This window comes from Mytilus californianus, unplaced genomic scaffold (genome assembly GCF_021869535.1).
Source record: "Mytilus californianus isolate M0D057914Y unplaced genomic scaffold, xbMytCali1.0.p SCAF_7, whole genome shotgun sequence".
Taxonomy (NCBI): domain Eukaryota; kingdom Metazoa; phylum Mollusca; class Bivalvia; order Mytilida; family Mytilidae; genus Mytilus; species Mytilus californianus.
The window spans coordinates 67,484,386-67,501,196 of NW_026262723.1; the positions used below are offsets into that span (position 1 = coordinate 67,484,386).

The window sequence follows — 16,811 nt, forward strand, 5'->3', positions numbered from 1 at the left end:
ATAACTTGTATAACCAGTGGAACATATTTCACAGACAAGGAACTTATATAATAAATACAGTACTCCGGCTTTGTATTGGTCTGGGACTATTATACGAACGTTAACTAATTGGTATACTTCCAAAAGTAAAATTGTCACCTTGACAAATCAAATCTAAAGAACAATTAGAATAAACATGCAACAAACACATAAGTAACATATATATAAACACAGACATGTGATGTGTCTAGTTGTTTAGGAATTTTTCAGTCAACGACGGGAATTAAAGCCGGATCCAAGAAAAAGAGGGAGTCAACGGGTGACCCTCGGGTTGGCAAATAAGGTGCATTGTATAGGGTATAATTCAAATTTTGTTTAATTTACCAACACTGTTATTTTGAGATAAATGTATATATTCCTCCCCGATGTTATCTCCAGCCAAGTAGTCCGCACTTCTGTGTTGACATGAATAACCATTGATATGGTCATAATTGTAAAAGAGAGGCGAAGGATACCAAAGGTACATTCAAACTCACAAGTCGAAAAAAAAAACTGATAACGCCATGAAGTCGAAAATAAACTGATAACGCCATGGCTAAAAAATAAATAAATAAACTGTTTACAAAACTTAGATTTTTCGTAATATTAAGGATGTTATATCCCAGGAATAGATTACCATAGTTGTTTTTGGCAAAACCTCTTCCACTTCGTACTTTATTTGGCATTTATAACTTTTTTAATTCGAGCGTCACTGATGAGTCTTTTGTAGACTAAACGCGCGTCTGGTGTACAAAATTCTAATCCTGGTATCTATGATGAGTTTATTTACCATTTGCTTTATTACTACCTTCACGACACACAATAAAAAAAAAGAAAAGTTTTCAAAGTTCGTATTTGGACATACCCCTGAATAATTTCGTACATCGCGGTTTTTAAATCTGATTACTCGCGATTGCCACATTCTCTGTGAGTTAAATAACCCTGGCAAACGAACCCCTTGATCATCGTTCTATTAAGTCGCAGTTTGCACGCCACTCCCTAAACTAGGATAACGATATGAAAGTCTTGATTCCGGAGGGACATGCCTGCGTACTTCCAAAAGAACTCCCTCTAGCAATGGTATAAATTCCAGACGAGAGAAATCCGGTTAAACATGCATTTATTTATGAGAGGATGCAACACTCTCTGCACATTGATGAATCTTACTACAACTGGTTGAGGTTGCATTTGATGGCCAGTTGAAAAGTCTGACCAATTTTCGCGAGGATGTCGCGCGAGTTTGGTGTAAGCAGTTGTATAAGTAGTTAAGGTCGAAAATAATACATGTTCTTGTTTCTTGGGTATTAAGGTAGGTAAATAATTTTATTTTGAAAAATATTTTAAATAGACTATGGAGGGAAATGTTATGACCTACAATGGCAGTTCACTTACGTAGGTAGGCAGGCAGGCAACAGAACGGAATTAATCCGTGTGCCTTATAAAGGATATAAAATAATAAAACAAAAATATATCTGATTGCATTTAACCATAAAAAAGCATATAATAATCTCAAAGAAATGCCATAAATTAAAATATCACTTTTATAAATTGCATATATCCAAAGCGTTCTTCTGGACTTACCTTCATCATGAACACCATAATCTGAAAGCCTGGAGTGTATAAATAAGTAAACAGGTAGGAGCTTTATGATCAAAAGAGATAAAAAAAAATCCAAATTCTTCCGAGGTCAACTTTGCCTGAGTGAGTAGGAATCTGCGTTCCTAGGAATTTTTTTCTTGCCTTGCCGGAGTGAAATCACGAGACTGAGACTAAGACGTGCTTTTGGGGACGGCGGTGGCGGCACCAACAATTTGTTAAAGTTTTTGCATGTTAGTTGGGCACAGATGCGCAATTCATTTCAGGTAGACGGTAATGGTAGCCTTTTCCACAATTCCTCTGCTCATATCGTAAACTTGGATATGTATGATGGCTCGTTTCGAAGCTGAGACATTTTCAAATATGTGGTTAAACTTTCGGGGTACGAAGTGAGATTCATTAGCACACCCCGAAAATCCTTTCTTGGTACGGCTCCTCTTGGTAAAAAAAATCCCTAAGTTCTTTGAAAATTTAGTTCTTTGCATATATTTAATAACTCCATAGTTTTTACACATTTATTCCATGGTCCTCTACTCTCCAAATCAGCACAAATGGTTAAGCTCAGTCACTTAACATTTAAAAATTGAAACATGTCCAATATCACTACACAGAGATGTTTTGTTTCCGCACAACTTAAGGCGCATTATGGATATTGACCTATTGATGCACTGTCTACTGAGCTGATGATACCACCAGGGAATAAAAGTCACCCAGCATTGGTATCAAAGTAGTGCTAGTAAATGAAAACAACGCTTATAAATTTAATGAGTCCGAAGCGCATTTCTTGACTAACCTTCACCAGGGACGCTCAAACCTAAACTTTTGAAAGCCAAAGATGTATGAACAAGTAGAAACGTTAGCAAATATATGACTAAAAGGGACCAAAACAGAATAGCCAAATTCGTTTAATATCAACCTGCTGGAGTTAGAACCTCAGTTTCTAGTCTTTTTTTTAATTCATCAACGGTGAATTAAAGCAACAACTATTATAAAATTATGTCAGTACCGCTGCACCGGTTAAACCCTCTGGGAATAACTTCACAAACAGTCGTATCCATCAAGTGCTAGAAAATGCAAATTAAACTTGATTTTCGTGCGTCCGAAGCGCTATCCTGGATTAACCTTCATCATAACAACAATTTTAGATGCTATTCTTTCTTGTCTTTGTTCTTTTTGTCTTGGTTTTTTTGTTGTTGTTGTTGTTTTTAGCGGTCTGGGATGATGGCCATTATATGACTGCATTAAATAGTCTCTAGGCTCGAAATTACCTAGACCAAATAGGCGTGGATAAACTAGACTGTCAGGGAACAAAACATGACAGAACAGTGACAGCCAACTTCGAGATCATTGGCTTGATATATGCACAGTTAGCATTAGGATGATTAAAGTAGTTTAAAATAATATGCTTTTTATTTCACAAATGGAACTACAAGTGTTACCTTTAAAATCACATAATTAATCAAGCAAGTTACAGGGTCTGCTTCCAAAGAACCTGAGACCCCCTCCCCAGGTTTTGGTGAGGTTCCTGTTGCTCAGTCATTAGTTTTTGTCTCGCCTGCGATGAAAGTCGCGGTAAGAGTAAAATAGGGATTGCTTTTCCGGCGACGGCTGCAATGACGGGGTCAACAATTGTTAAGTTTTCTGCTAAAGTTGTTTAATAGGAACTACTTGTGATAGATCAATGATATTTTGTATGAAGTTGCATTACTATCAGTACATATCACGTTGACGTCTATTTTGAGGCCCTACCCCCTAGGCCATGGTTCAGTGACTTTCAATTAATTAGCAATTTTCAATGATAAGTCTTCTGCTTAAGTTAGTTTGATATGAACTATTTGCGATAGATCAATGTTATTTTCTATCAAGTTGCATTACTATCAGTACATATCAGTTTGACGACTATTTTAAGGCCCTATCCCCTAGGTCATGGTCCAATGACTTTAAATCAATTAACAATTTTCAATGTTAAGTTTTATGATTAAGTTAGTTTGATAGGAACTACTTACAATATACAATGTTTTCTATAAAGGTACATTGCTGTTTGTACATCTCAGTTTTAAAATTTCGATCCCCTTCCCACTAGTTGTTCCAGCGACTTATTTAATCAGCAAAGTTGCTGTCCATGAGATTGTCTTTATCTGAACTTTATGCCGACAGGCGAGACATATCTCTGTGTCAACAGTTTATTTTATGTAGTGTTTCGTAGACTGTTGTTTGTTTGTATGTTTTCGTTTAATTCCACTGTTTTGTTTATCTCTCTTCAACTTTAGATTCTCCCTTTGGTAACTCCCGTCTATTCTTTACGCTCAGTTCGGTTATTGTAAGATTTAAAGTGCCTGTGTTATGGATTGCAATTTGCGGTGTTATGTATAAACAAAATGATTATAAAAATTAGTATATTTTGACTTCGTAATGCATAATGTCGAACAATATAATAAAGATGCACGAGAGGGAGGGTAAATTAGAGGATCTGGAATCTAGAGCTGAAATTATGTCAGACCAGACGGTAAATTATACATTGAAAACTGATAGTTTTATTTGATAATTTAATCTTTTAATATCCCTCTTCTTAGTTAGATAAAAACTACTATTAGTAGCAGCAAATGAATTCGAGACCAAAAGAACACATGTTGATAGTTCCGGACAATAGCAACTCAATTAATCTAAAAGTGGGAAAATTATCAAAAAGAACAACTGCACACTTGCTGATCTCTCATCCATGATGTATATATATATTTTGGACGGTATTTTTAAACGCGGCGCAATTCCTAATGCACTGTGTTACTAAAGATACCTGCAGTAATATGCTTAGACATCGGTACACACTTTCGATTTGCGGGGCATGAAAAGTGGAACCAAAATATGTTTGTGCTGTACTTACAAAGTGAGAATTTTATTTTACTGATGTAACTATGAAGTTTATTTGACGTACGGTGATTATAAAGACATTATTCATAGACTCTGATTGTTTATCGACTTTAACTAACGTGTGTTAGACGAAGTATTGCATTATTTGTTCTCGACTTGAATACGTGGCATATTGGTAACTTTGCGTTCAACGAACAACACTCAATCATTTATTAACTTTTGGATCCTAAATGAAGTTTTACGAGATAATGGTTGGGCAATTATCCCTACCCTCAGCTCCTGCAGTATTATCACCACTAACGATTACTCCCAGTATTTGTTGTTCTTTGGACTAGTTGAAATGGATTTTCTTTGAAAATTACAATATTTTATTTGATTTTAAATTTTTTTTGCAGACTGCCGAATTTAAAATATTTTTGCAGACTGCCGAATTCAAAAAGCTTGCAGTATATACTCAGATGGAAGCTTAAGAGGAGTCTATAAGGAGTACTTATATTATCGTCGGCATTCTAGTAACTGCGATAATACTTATAATCTTTATACTTGCTTTGAATAGAATGGGTATGTTCAGCTACATCTGAAGTGATAAGAATTGGAGCATAATTTGTGATCATGGAGTAATTATTTAGATATTCCGCCAACATAGAATATTTCGCAAACAAATCTAGTGGGCGAAATAATTTATGTTTATAAACAGATTGGGTCCATTCGCCAAAATGAAATATAATAAATTCATAACCCTTTTTGGATATAATATCCCAAATTTCCACAAAACTTTTATATTTTATATTATGGGGAATATATTGCAAAGTGCAATTAACCAGTTAAAAGGTAACAACATTTTGTAAACAACTTTTCTGAATACCTGACTGTTTATATAAGATTGGTACATGTACTGAGGAAAATGGTTGTTTTCAGATAATCAAACAAGAAAATTATCCACTTATTTGAATAGCCATTTCCCAAAGTTGCGGGTATTTATCTAAATATTTTGATGCAATCCAAAATTGAGATTTTTCGCAGTGTGAATTTACATCCCATTTCGGATATAAGATCCTATTGACTTGATAGATGGGTTATCAACTTATTATTACCAATTTGGGCAATTGTTACCAACTTGTTAAAGATGTTAAATGTGATTAGATTTTTCGTCTTGATAATTCGTGAGATTTACCAAAAGATAATACGTAAATACTCATACAACACGAATAATCTGCAATAATTTAAGTGAACGTTATGACTCATGCATCGTCGTTCATTTTTTATAATCTGTATGTACGCATTTATTAAGAAGAAAGCTACTTCCCATTTCCAGCCACAAGTCTTCCAACATTGCTTGAATCTTTAGGTTGTGACAAAGCACAAAAGTCACATTATGCTTTATACTTACAAAAGAGAATGATTGTGATTTTTAATTTGATTACTTATTGTAATTTACTTGGATATTTTGCTAAGTACTAGTATATATTTTTCATTTACATTACTTCTGTGCAATTTGCTAAAAATATACCTTTTGAATTTTCAAATTGTCATGCAGATCTTAGTCGAGGTACATTTGTTTTACTCATTGATATATATGACGAATTTTGTTTTTAATGATTAGTAATGAGTAAATAACTTTGAGTACTTACAATGTGTGCATGACATGCTACTTCTTGGTAACTTAGCTATTCGTTGCTACAACGTTTTAAAATCTTAAGACCTTGTGTGATATTGTTTATTCACCAAAATGAAAATCATGTTGCGTCGTTGGTAGATTTATTGATTACGATATCGTTACTTAACTAGAACGTTATGAATATTGATTGATCGATTAACTGTTGGTGTTAAACGCCACTTTTCGCACTATTGGCGTGACGTTCAGTTTTTATTGGTGGCGGAAGCCGGAGTGCCTGGAAAGAACCACCTTCGACAGGAAAACTGAAAATCGTCGTCGGTTAAGAATTGAATCAAACGCACCTGTCACGTGCAAGATTCGAAATCACAACCTCAGTGTTGACAGGCTAGTCATTTTATTAAAGGGGCATTAGCTACGAGATATAAAAAAAATTAAATACGATTGTTTTTGTTCAATCATTAATGAAAGTGAAATAGTGAAATAATAATTCGCTTGTAAAAGCTAGTTTGGTTCAGTTTTGTCAAATTAAGCAAAGAAAGATCGCTAATGAATTACTTGCAAGTGAATAATTCGACCTCATTGAATCCGTTTTCATGTGAACTTTAATTGATCCCTATAGCTAGAGATGGGTTACGCATGAAATAGGCGTGTTCAGGTATTAAATGGAAAAGAATGTAAACATTGAAATTGAAACAAGGGTAAACCATTTGGTTGACTGGTTCGATCTAGAAAACTCATTCTTATACAGGTAAAAACGATTATAAACATATTTTTTAACCTATAATATGAAATCAAACAGACCTAAAAAAATCCAATTGCACGAGTTCGCAATCTATTTATATCTAATTTTATGTTTGCATCGGGTTATATGCCCGTCGGAAGTCTTCGGAGGTCACCTCGATTGTTAATTAGATGGCGTCTAGACTAAAATACACACGAAATTCTTACATAAACTATCAAGTGTATGCGTCGTAAATTATTTATTTAAGACGTTTATAATTTGGAAATGCGTTTTAGTATGTTATAGGTCGAATATAAGAATTTGAGTCAAATCGGTGAACATGAATTTGACAGATAATTCCCCTTAACAGTCAAGAACTATTTAGACAACTCGGCCACTGAGGCCCCGTTAATTAAGAAGACGTATATTATTTATCAAACACATTGTATTGTAGTTGCGCTTACTTTATGTAGTTACTTATTTAAAAGGTTGAACATGTTGTAGAAACCTTGTTAAAGCTATAATAAATTGTTATATTTGATTTTCATTATAGATCACATTGTACATGTACAGTACAGACACACAACATGCTTTTACTGCTTTGTGTAAGAATATTTTTATCTTAAAGATGAAATTGAGAGTCGTTAATATATCGGCTGCAAGACAAAAAGGCACGGGATAAAAGGAATCAGACCAAACGTCACGGACAAAGAGTCACTATTCAGTTTTGAGATATATTTTTTCTTGAATAAACAAAATAAACAAAACACTTAAAAAAACAAATTTCACATTTATATTGACTCTTATTTATTAAACAACATTAATAACAAAAACTAAAAAAAGGTCGATTAGCAAATAAATGCGAAAAAAACTGAACCGTCTAAGCTGGGACTAGTATACTATAGTTATATAGTGAGTATAATAGTCCCAGGTCTAAGTGCTTTATTAATCCATGGTGTCGTGTATATATTCTTTGAATGATTTAAATTTCCAAAATTTTCATTCAAACAATGCTTATGAATATTTACTAATTTTCTAAAATTGAATTATCTTACAAAAATTATTTCAAGAATTTTGTCATATTTAATAAATATTCAAACAATTGTTTAAAACTAATTGATTGTGATTTGTCCTGTAACTCTTTGTGTTATCAATTTTGAGACTTCATATTCTACCAGTGACATTTTGGCAAGTACAATCTGTCCTGTGACTTTCGGCCTGTGCCTTTTTATCCTGCAACAGTTTGCAGATGACGTTTATGTTTGTTTAACTTTTTGTCAAGTCCGCCCTATAGGAAATGTGATTGGACACTGGGCCCATTTTTTTTTTAGTTTATTCAATGGCAGTCTGATTAAAATACTTCCTTTGTCCACGCTTCGTTTACCAGGATCTGAAACTTTCTGTTATGGAAACTTATCTTACAAATATCTCCTAGGCGAAGTGTGTACACAGAGTTTGTATTTGGATCAGATTGAGTTAACGAAAAGGCCATGCATGACATTGACGGTAACTATATATGTATACGTGTGCTCAGATAAAGATTTGAACAAATGCAGTATTCCCAGGCCACCTATTGTATGTTTTCAATATAATGTCTATGTTTTAATATGACAGTAAAAGTGTCCTTTAATGTAGTTGTTAAACTTTTTTGTTATCATTGTAATGAAAATGTAAAAAAATATAAAAACGCCATTATTGACTTGTAATGTTTAGACTATATACTTCATTACAGTTGATGTTAAAATGCAAGTTTTTATTAGTTAATGTGATCTTAACACATGGCTTTTAAATGTTAAACTCACTTTTATACCAAATAAAAACAAAAATCAATAAATGAGTTATTTATATAGTACTTATTCATACTTATCCGTGCCACTATCTGTTGTGTCCTCTAAAGATTAGCTACTATAAAGCAGCATTAGTTTAGTTACAATTTGACAGCTTTATATGAAAAAAATATGTATTTTTGTTTTTGTTTTAAACATTTACGGAACGGATTATTATAGATAATTCTCCGTCGCTAGTAGTAGTTAGTATGGAACCATTTGGTCAAAATAAGCTAAACAAAATGAAAAGTTGTTCAGCGTATTAAGGTGTTTGGAGACTTATGGCTTGCACAAAATGAAGGTTGCATATAGATTTCAATTTAAGTATCGTGAAAAAAATTTACACGTTACAAACAGTTAAAAATGAAATATATAAAAATAAATGTTTCGATGGGACACAGATGATGCCCCTGCTTGTATATAACGTTATAAGGGGACATAACTCAAGAACGATAAAAGTGACGCAACCTAAATTCGAACTTGATTTGTGGTTATAAGCATTGTGTATAAGTTTCCGATAACATTTGGCTGAGGCAAACTAAAATTAGAGAACGGAAACCAATTTTGGGACGTATGTACAGACAGAAAGGTTAACACTTTTAAAATGGAGGGGCATACAAATAAGGTAATGTGGTATGATAGTCAGTGACACAACTATCCACCATTTACCAAAATACAAGGAGGTAAACAACAACAGGGCTTTAAACTGCTGTTAGTCAGAATTGCATTATTTTCGAAACAAGGACGAACCAGGTGTTGACAGTGTGATCGTCTTTTGTTGTGCAGTAATCACTCCGCCATGCAATTCCAAAGTCATAACCAGCAAAAACACCGTTAATGTGACATGAATGATAAGTTGATAAGTGGGGATCTGTTACCGAGAAAACAAGTTCAACCAATAAAATGCCCAACATTCTCAATGACAACAGTAGAACTTGTGACGTAATGATTTCAGTCACTCTTCATCATAAACTTTATTTTCAAATGACCACGATGAGGACATGTTAATTCAGATGAATAGTAGTTATGAGATGCCAGTTGACAAAAAACTTAAAGTTATTGTGTTTATCATCGATTCTGGATTCAATCTGTAAAATATGTAGCATTTTTGTTTGTCTCTGTAGTATGCTTTATCTCAAATTATCTGTGTTATTAGTCATTAAAGTATTATCAAGTGAATAATCCAGATAAGTCGTTAAGACAACTCCCCCTCCCCAACATACAATGTAGTTTGTGAGATTTCAATCATCTCTTATGGTTAAATACTCAATTTTGAAACTAGACACTCTAAGAATGATTGCAGTTAAGTTTTGTTTCAAATGGCCAACTTGTTTCAGATCATGTAGATCTGAAAAACGTTTATGTCTAAAGACAGACTATGAGACGAAACATCAAGTGATAAGAAAAGCTTGTAATGTCAGATGAGCTTAAAGGCATCAAAGGGTTAAAGGTATGGTCCTCATTTATTCGCATGTGTCTATTCAAAAATTAAGGCTCTAAATCTCCCCAAGTCTAGACATTTTATAAATGAATTTAAGAGACACCAAATATCTTCCATTAATGGTTCTTCAGTGCGTGATTATATGACATGTTATCAGGATATGCTTGGAGCACCTGGGACCACCCTGGATTTCTGACGGGTTCGTGTTGCTTGACTAATGAGTTTGAGTTTGGTATCTTCCGCCTCTCTTTTATCAGAAACATCATGAACATTTGTTTAGATAATTTCTTTGGTGTTAATTAATGTCAAGTCCTTTAAATTCAAAATCAAAATCATTTTTTATGGGCCCACAAGATTTCAATTCAGGGATCATACATAAAGTTTTTAGTAATGCTTGATTGCTGGAGATAATATAACAAGTCAATAATTCATAAAATAATTTTATAAAAATATCAATTTTACAAAAACATTCAAACATTTAAAAAATATCTGTGGTCAAATATATTGGTCCCTTTATTGAAATAAAGATTGTACGCAACTGACACTTCTTGTTTAACAATTTCATAAAAATCTAATGATGCATATTAATCTAATTTTTAAAATGTTTTAAACACTTTTGTTCGATGACTCTGTATCACCTTCGCAGTGGAAAGACAGTTATTTACAAATGTAAATGCTCTACGACTGTTCCAGAAATAGTAAAATGCATTGGGGTATGGTAGGCACTTTATTAAGACCCGATAAACTATAAAATAAAAATTTGAATTCTATTTCTTACAAATACGGAAAATGCAACCAACAGTATTTTATTAATTTGGGTGCCTCCTATCCCCCTACTCAATAAAGGTCTGAAAGTGAAAGTACTTTTTTATGCCCCACCTAGGGGCATTATGTTTTCCGGTCTGTGTGTCCGTTCGTCCGTTCGTCCGGCCGTCCGTCTGTCCCGCTTCAGGTTAAGTTTTTGTTCAAGGTAGTTTTTGATGAAGTTGAAGTCCAATCAACTTGAAACTTAGTGCACATGTTCCCTATGATATGATCTTTCTAATTTTAATGCCAAATTAGAGTTTTGACCCCAATTTCACGGTCCAATGAACATAGTAAATGATACTGTCCCTCTTCAGGTTAAAGTTTTTGGTCAAGGTAGTTTTTGATGAAGTTGAAGTCCAGTCAACTTGAAACTTAGTACACATGTTCCCTATGATATATTCTTTCTAATTGTAATGCCAAATTAGAGTTTTGACCCCAATTGCAGGGTCCACTGAAGATAGAAAATGATAGTGCGAGTGGGGCATCCGTGTACTATGGACACATTCTTGTTTTCTCAGTTATGAATCTCTTTATCAAATACAAAACCATAAATTTAAATTATGAAACAATATTTTTTGCTGATTTGTTGTATACTGATTTCCAAAACAAGATTTACAAACAAAAGACTTATAATTACTGAAACCATAATTCATGCAAACAGGTACTGATGATAGTTCTAAAAACCACAAAACTAGAACCACAGACTTATGATACTTGAAGAAAACCCAAAGTTAGAATCAACATGTAAAAGCACTTTCACTGTTAATATAATTAATTTGTCCTGCAAACATAATTCCAATTTCCGATTATTTGAAAAACTTCCACTGCACTGAATTGAAACAACAGATACATATAAACAGATCAGTAGTTCGTTATAATTTTAACTACTTACACAAAATTTACAACTTTAAAAAGTAACAGAGTAACAAAAATTTCTGAAAATCCTTTTTTTAATTAAAAATTGATTTATATAATTTTAATTTACAATAAATTACTGAAGTTTCACTAAATTACCCGTATGTAAATCACTGTAAGAGTAGTTATACATACTATTATAGCACAAAACGATATCAAAAGATGTTTATTCATAAAATATTAAAAGTCATTTATCAATGTCAGAAAGAAAAGACTGAAATGCTGATCAGAGAAAAAATAAATGCAATAATAATTCCGTAAAATTATTCTGCTAGCATGCATTTATGTATTCAAGCAAAAACAGAAAGATCTACCAAGTTATAACAAATTTAGTGTTGAATGCAAACTTATACAATATGTTTGCCTCTTACCTCATCAGCGGTAACATGTAAAACGGAAATGAACAAGGGACCCTTTTTTCTCTCTTTTCTTCTGCCTGGTATCCTCACAAGTCGCTAATTCAGAATCTAATGCATCCTAGGTTATTTCATTGTTCATACCCCAAAATGAAAACAACGTCACCTCAATGGTTGAATTTCAATTGTTTGGGACGTTGTTAGCCGATCACAGTGTTTTTGTGTATGTTTTGAAAATATTACCCAGAATGCATTATATTCTGAAACGGCTAATTAAAGATGTCTCATGTCCAGTATTGACTGTAGTAGGATTGTCTACTGATGATTATTTCTATGTGAAAATTCTAACTAATCATACATGAAAAATATTGAAATATATTGGTAGATTTTGGGATAAAATGTAAGATATATACCAAGAGACATAACTTGACGAGACATATAATAACTGAAATGGGAATGATTTATCTTGATTGACAGCCACTCTCCATATTTTCTCCACTCTATTGACAAATCTTAATATAAACAATCGAATTACAGTTTTCCAAACTTCATCAAGATTTTGCTAAAATACTGAATAGTCCACAAGCAAGACAGATAAGTCAGTACAATTAATATTCTAAAACTGGGTATATGTGATGAGTTAGCTTAATAGTGACTGAATATAAAACGGAATTTGAATGATAATTATATAAAAATTTGTGTAATTTGGTTGAAAAAAAGATTTATAATAAATTCATATTTTACATATTGATACCATGTTTGATGGTAAATAAATACTTAATTTCCCTGCTTCAAAAATCAATATTTTAACTTTTGTTTGGTGGGGGGGTCATTTTTATACAAAGGATACTGTTATTATAGACATGTCATAAGAAATTGTTTTTTTATTTGAAACCTGCGATTACATTTAAAGCTATGCCCAAATACTGTTTTTTTGCCTATTTCAGAAATGATATAACCAGAAGTTTTAGATGCACCTTTATAAAGTATATAATGGGTGGTTTGGCATTTAACTTGAGGTATGAAAAGATTGTTAAATAACCAATAACAATCTTAAAGTGTTGTGAACTTTGATGAATTGTCATAATGTGCCTCCTGACCTCTAGTTTGAATATTTCTTACACAAAAGAAATGTATACATACCTGATTGGAGAGTTGGTGCTGAGGAATCCTATGTTGTCCCCATATACATACCTGATTGAACAGTTGGTGCTGAGGTAATTATGTAGTCCCTGTAAACATACCTGATTGGACAGTTGATGCTGAGGTATCCTATGTAGTCCCTGTATACATACCCGATTGGACAGTTGATGCTGAGGTATCCTATGTTGTCCCTGTATACATACCTGATTGGACAGTTGATGCTGAGGTATCCTATGTAGTCCCTCTAAGTGTGAATGGAACTCTTTAATGTTGGTCAAAGACACTTTCAACAAATGATCTCAAAAAATAAGAAATGTTTTTGTTTTTGGTTTTTTTTGCTTTTTTTTTTAATTGTGTTTTTTTTTTTATTGCATGTTTCAATATTTTTGAAACCTCCATGCTGGATATCTATATTATCTTGCAACTAAGCAAATCTGTTCAGAAAAGGCAATTTTGATTTTAACAGCTAATACAGTATAATTTTAGCCCAATTCTGTAATTATTTGAAAAAAATATAAAGAAATTGCAAGAAACATGGATATTGCATTCTGTCTCCATGTCCTAAGGGGCAGGGCCTTGAAATAGTCATCAAACTGATATGTACTGATAGTTATTCAACTTTATAGAAAATATCATTGATCTATCACAAGTAGTTCATATATAATTCAGTCACTGGACTATGTCCTAGGGGCAGGGCCTAGAAATAGTCATCAAACTGATATGTATTGATAGTGATGTAACTTTATAGAAAATATCATCAATCTGTCATAATTAGTTCCTATCAAACTGACATAAGTAGAAAACTTAACATAGAAAATTCCTCAACTAATTCAGTCACTGGATCATGACTTACGGGGCAGGGCCTGGAAATAGTCATCAAACTGATATGTACTGATAGTAATGCAACTTTATAGAAATTATCATTAATCTATCACAAGTAGTTCCTATCAAACTAACTTAAGCAGAAAACTTAAAACTTGTTGACACGGCCAAATACGGCAATGCTGCTGCCAGAAAACCGCGATCGAAATGAATCTGACAGTGTATAATACCTGATTGGACAGTTGATGGTGAGGTATCCTATGTAGTCCCTCTAAGTGTGAATGGAATTCTTTAATTTTGGTCAAAGGCACTTTCAACAAATGATCTGAAAAATAAGAATTGTTTTTGATTTTGTTTTTTGTTTTTTTTTTATTGTTTTTTTTTTGCAAGTTTGAATACTTCAGAAACCTCCATACTGGATATCAATATTATCTTGCAACTGAGCAAATCTATTCAAAAAAGGCAATTTTGATTTTAACAGCTAATACAGTATAGTTTTAGCCCAATTCTGCAATTATTTGAAAAACATGAAAAAATATAAAGAAATTGCAAGAGACATAGATATTGCATAGTGGCCTCATGTTAAAAATTCATAATACTGTAACAGTCAAGCAAAAATTATCATAAATAAAATACATGAATACATGTTCATTATACAAGTAACAAAGTACTTGAATTTGTTTTCATGGAAATAGATTTATATTTTAACATAGATTTAATTTCAGTAATCTTTTGTAGGCAAAAATTCATTCTATATATGCATTTAAAGTTATGGTTGTTAAAATTCAAAAACAAAAAAAAAACAAAAACTTTACATACATGGTTCATCCATAAAATCTTTTAAACTCTCATACATTGACATGTTAGAAACGTTTTTATCTATTATGGTTCAATAGAGATTTCCAATAAAATGACTTTACTCGACATAACCGACCTAACTCAACGTATATCGTCCTATTGCATCGAAGCATGACGGAGGGGAGCATACACTGCATGCATTTTTGCTCTTTGAACAAGTATTTTTGCTGATATAGACTTAATGTCAAAATCAACCCCAACTACTTTTTTAATCTTTAAATATTTTGTTATTAAATTTTTAATGATTTTATTGACAAAAATATTTTAATGGAATAAGTAAGCTAGCAACTTGTAATCAAATACACCCATCATTTCTTGTCATTTCACTTGACCCATATTTTAGTTCTTCTCAACATATGAATTTTAAAAACTACCAAGTAAACATTTAGCATGAAAATATTAAAATAATGAAATCCGAAGCGAGAAGGTTATCTCTTTTTTTGTTTTTATAAGTTTTAACGTTAAAAAAGTGGATTCCAACACACCCGAATATAAAAGGTGTACGCGACTAACTTTAAAAAAAAAAATATTTTTCTATAACTTAATTCAAGATAATTTGACGTGGGCAGAAATTCATATCATTGATATCATTTATCAAAAAGTACTTTTTAGTCTTTAACTATAATAATGCATGGGACGAGGTTTTGATCATGTATACCTAAACGTGCATTCGCAGATACAGGGGGAGAGGGCGTACTCCCCCCTTTCGATCGCCAAGTAATTTTGAACATCTCGCATTTTCCACGTTATCTATACAAATGTTTAGTATAAAATCGTCCAATATTTTTTCGCGTTGCTTCGCTCGGCAGTATAAATTCAATTATCGGGAACTACGCCCTCTTTCAAATATCTTGGATCCGGCCATAGTCACAAATTGTATAGCACCAAAAAAAAAAAACTAAATGATTGTCGTTTGACTTTGATAAAAACGTTTTAAAAAAAACAATGTTTGAACATTAGACATCTCGCACGAGATTTAAAAGTTTAAGACTACATACTGAATTGGATTTTTTCCTGGATTTAGAGCTCACTTAACACGGAAATGTGATACTGGCGTGTAATCTAATGGACACATAATCTTGTTTCTGATGTTTCTTTTAATATAAATATTCATTAGGGCCCCGCCGAATGGCGGACACCCTATAGTGATAAGTCTGTCCGTCCGTCTGTCCGTCCGTCCGTCCGTCCGTCCGTCTGTCCGTCCGTAACAAATTGTGTCCACTCTATATCTAGAGAAACATTATGATTTCAAAGTTTATACTTGACATGTATATTAACCAACACCAGAGGGTGTGTCATAATGTATGTATAAATTCCTAGGTCAAAGGTCAAGGTGAAAAACTTTGGTTTCAGTTGAGAACCCCATGTCCTATGGTAAAGATCGTGTCCGCTCTATATCTTGAGAACCGTTATGATTTCAAAGTTTATACTTGACATGTATATTAACCAACACCAGAGGGTGTGTCATAATGTATGTACAACTTCCTAGGTCAAATGTCAAGGTCAAAACTTTGGTTTTAGTTGACAATCCCATGTCCTATGGTAAAGATCGTGTCCGCACTATATCTTGAGAACCGTTACGATTTCAAAGTTTATACTTGACATGTATATAAACCAACACCAGAGGGTGTGTCATAATTTATGTACAACTTCCTAGGTCAAAGTTCATGGTCAAAAACTTCGGTTTCAGTTGACAACCCCATGTCCTATGGTAAAGATCGTGTCCGCTCTATATCTTGAGAACCGTTATGATTTCAAAGTTTATACTTGACATGTATATAAACCAACACCAAAGGGTGTGTCATAATTTATGTTTAACTTC

At 32.9% G+C, this 16,811-nt stretch overlaps 1 long non-coding RNA gene across 1 annotated transcript in view; it reads left to right on the forward strand.

Annotated features, from left to right (window-relative positions):
- The window catches only part of LOC127708626 (uncharacterized), a 55,833-nt gene that overhangs the window by 1,009 nt on the left and 38,013 nt on the right, over window positions 1-16,811 (forward strand). The window lies entirely within an intron of this gene.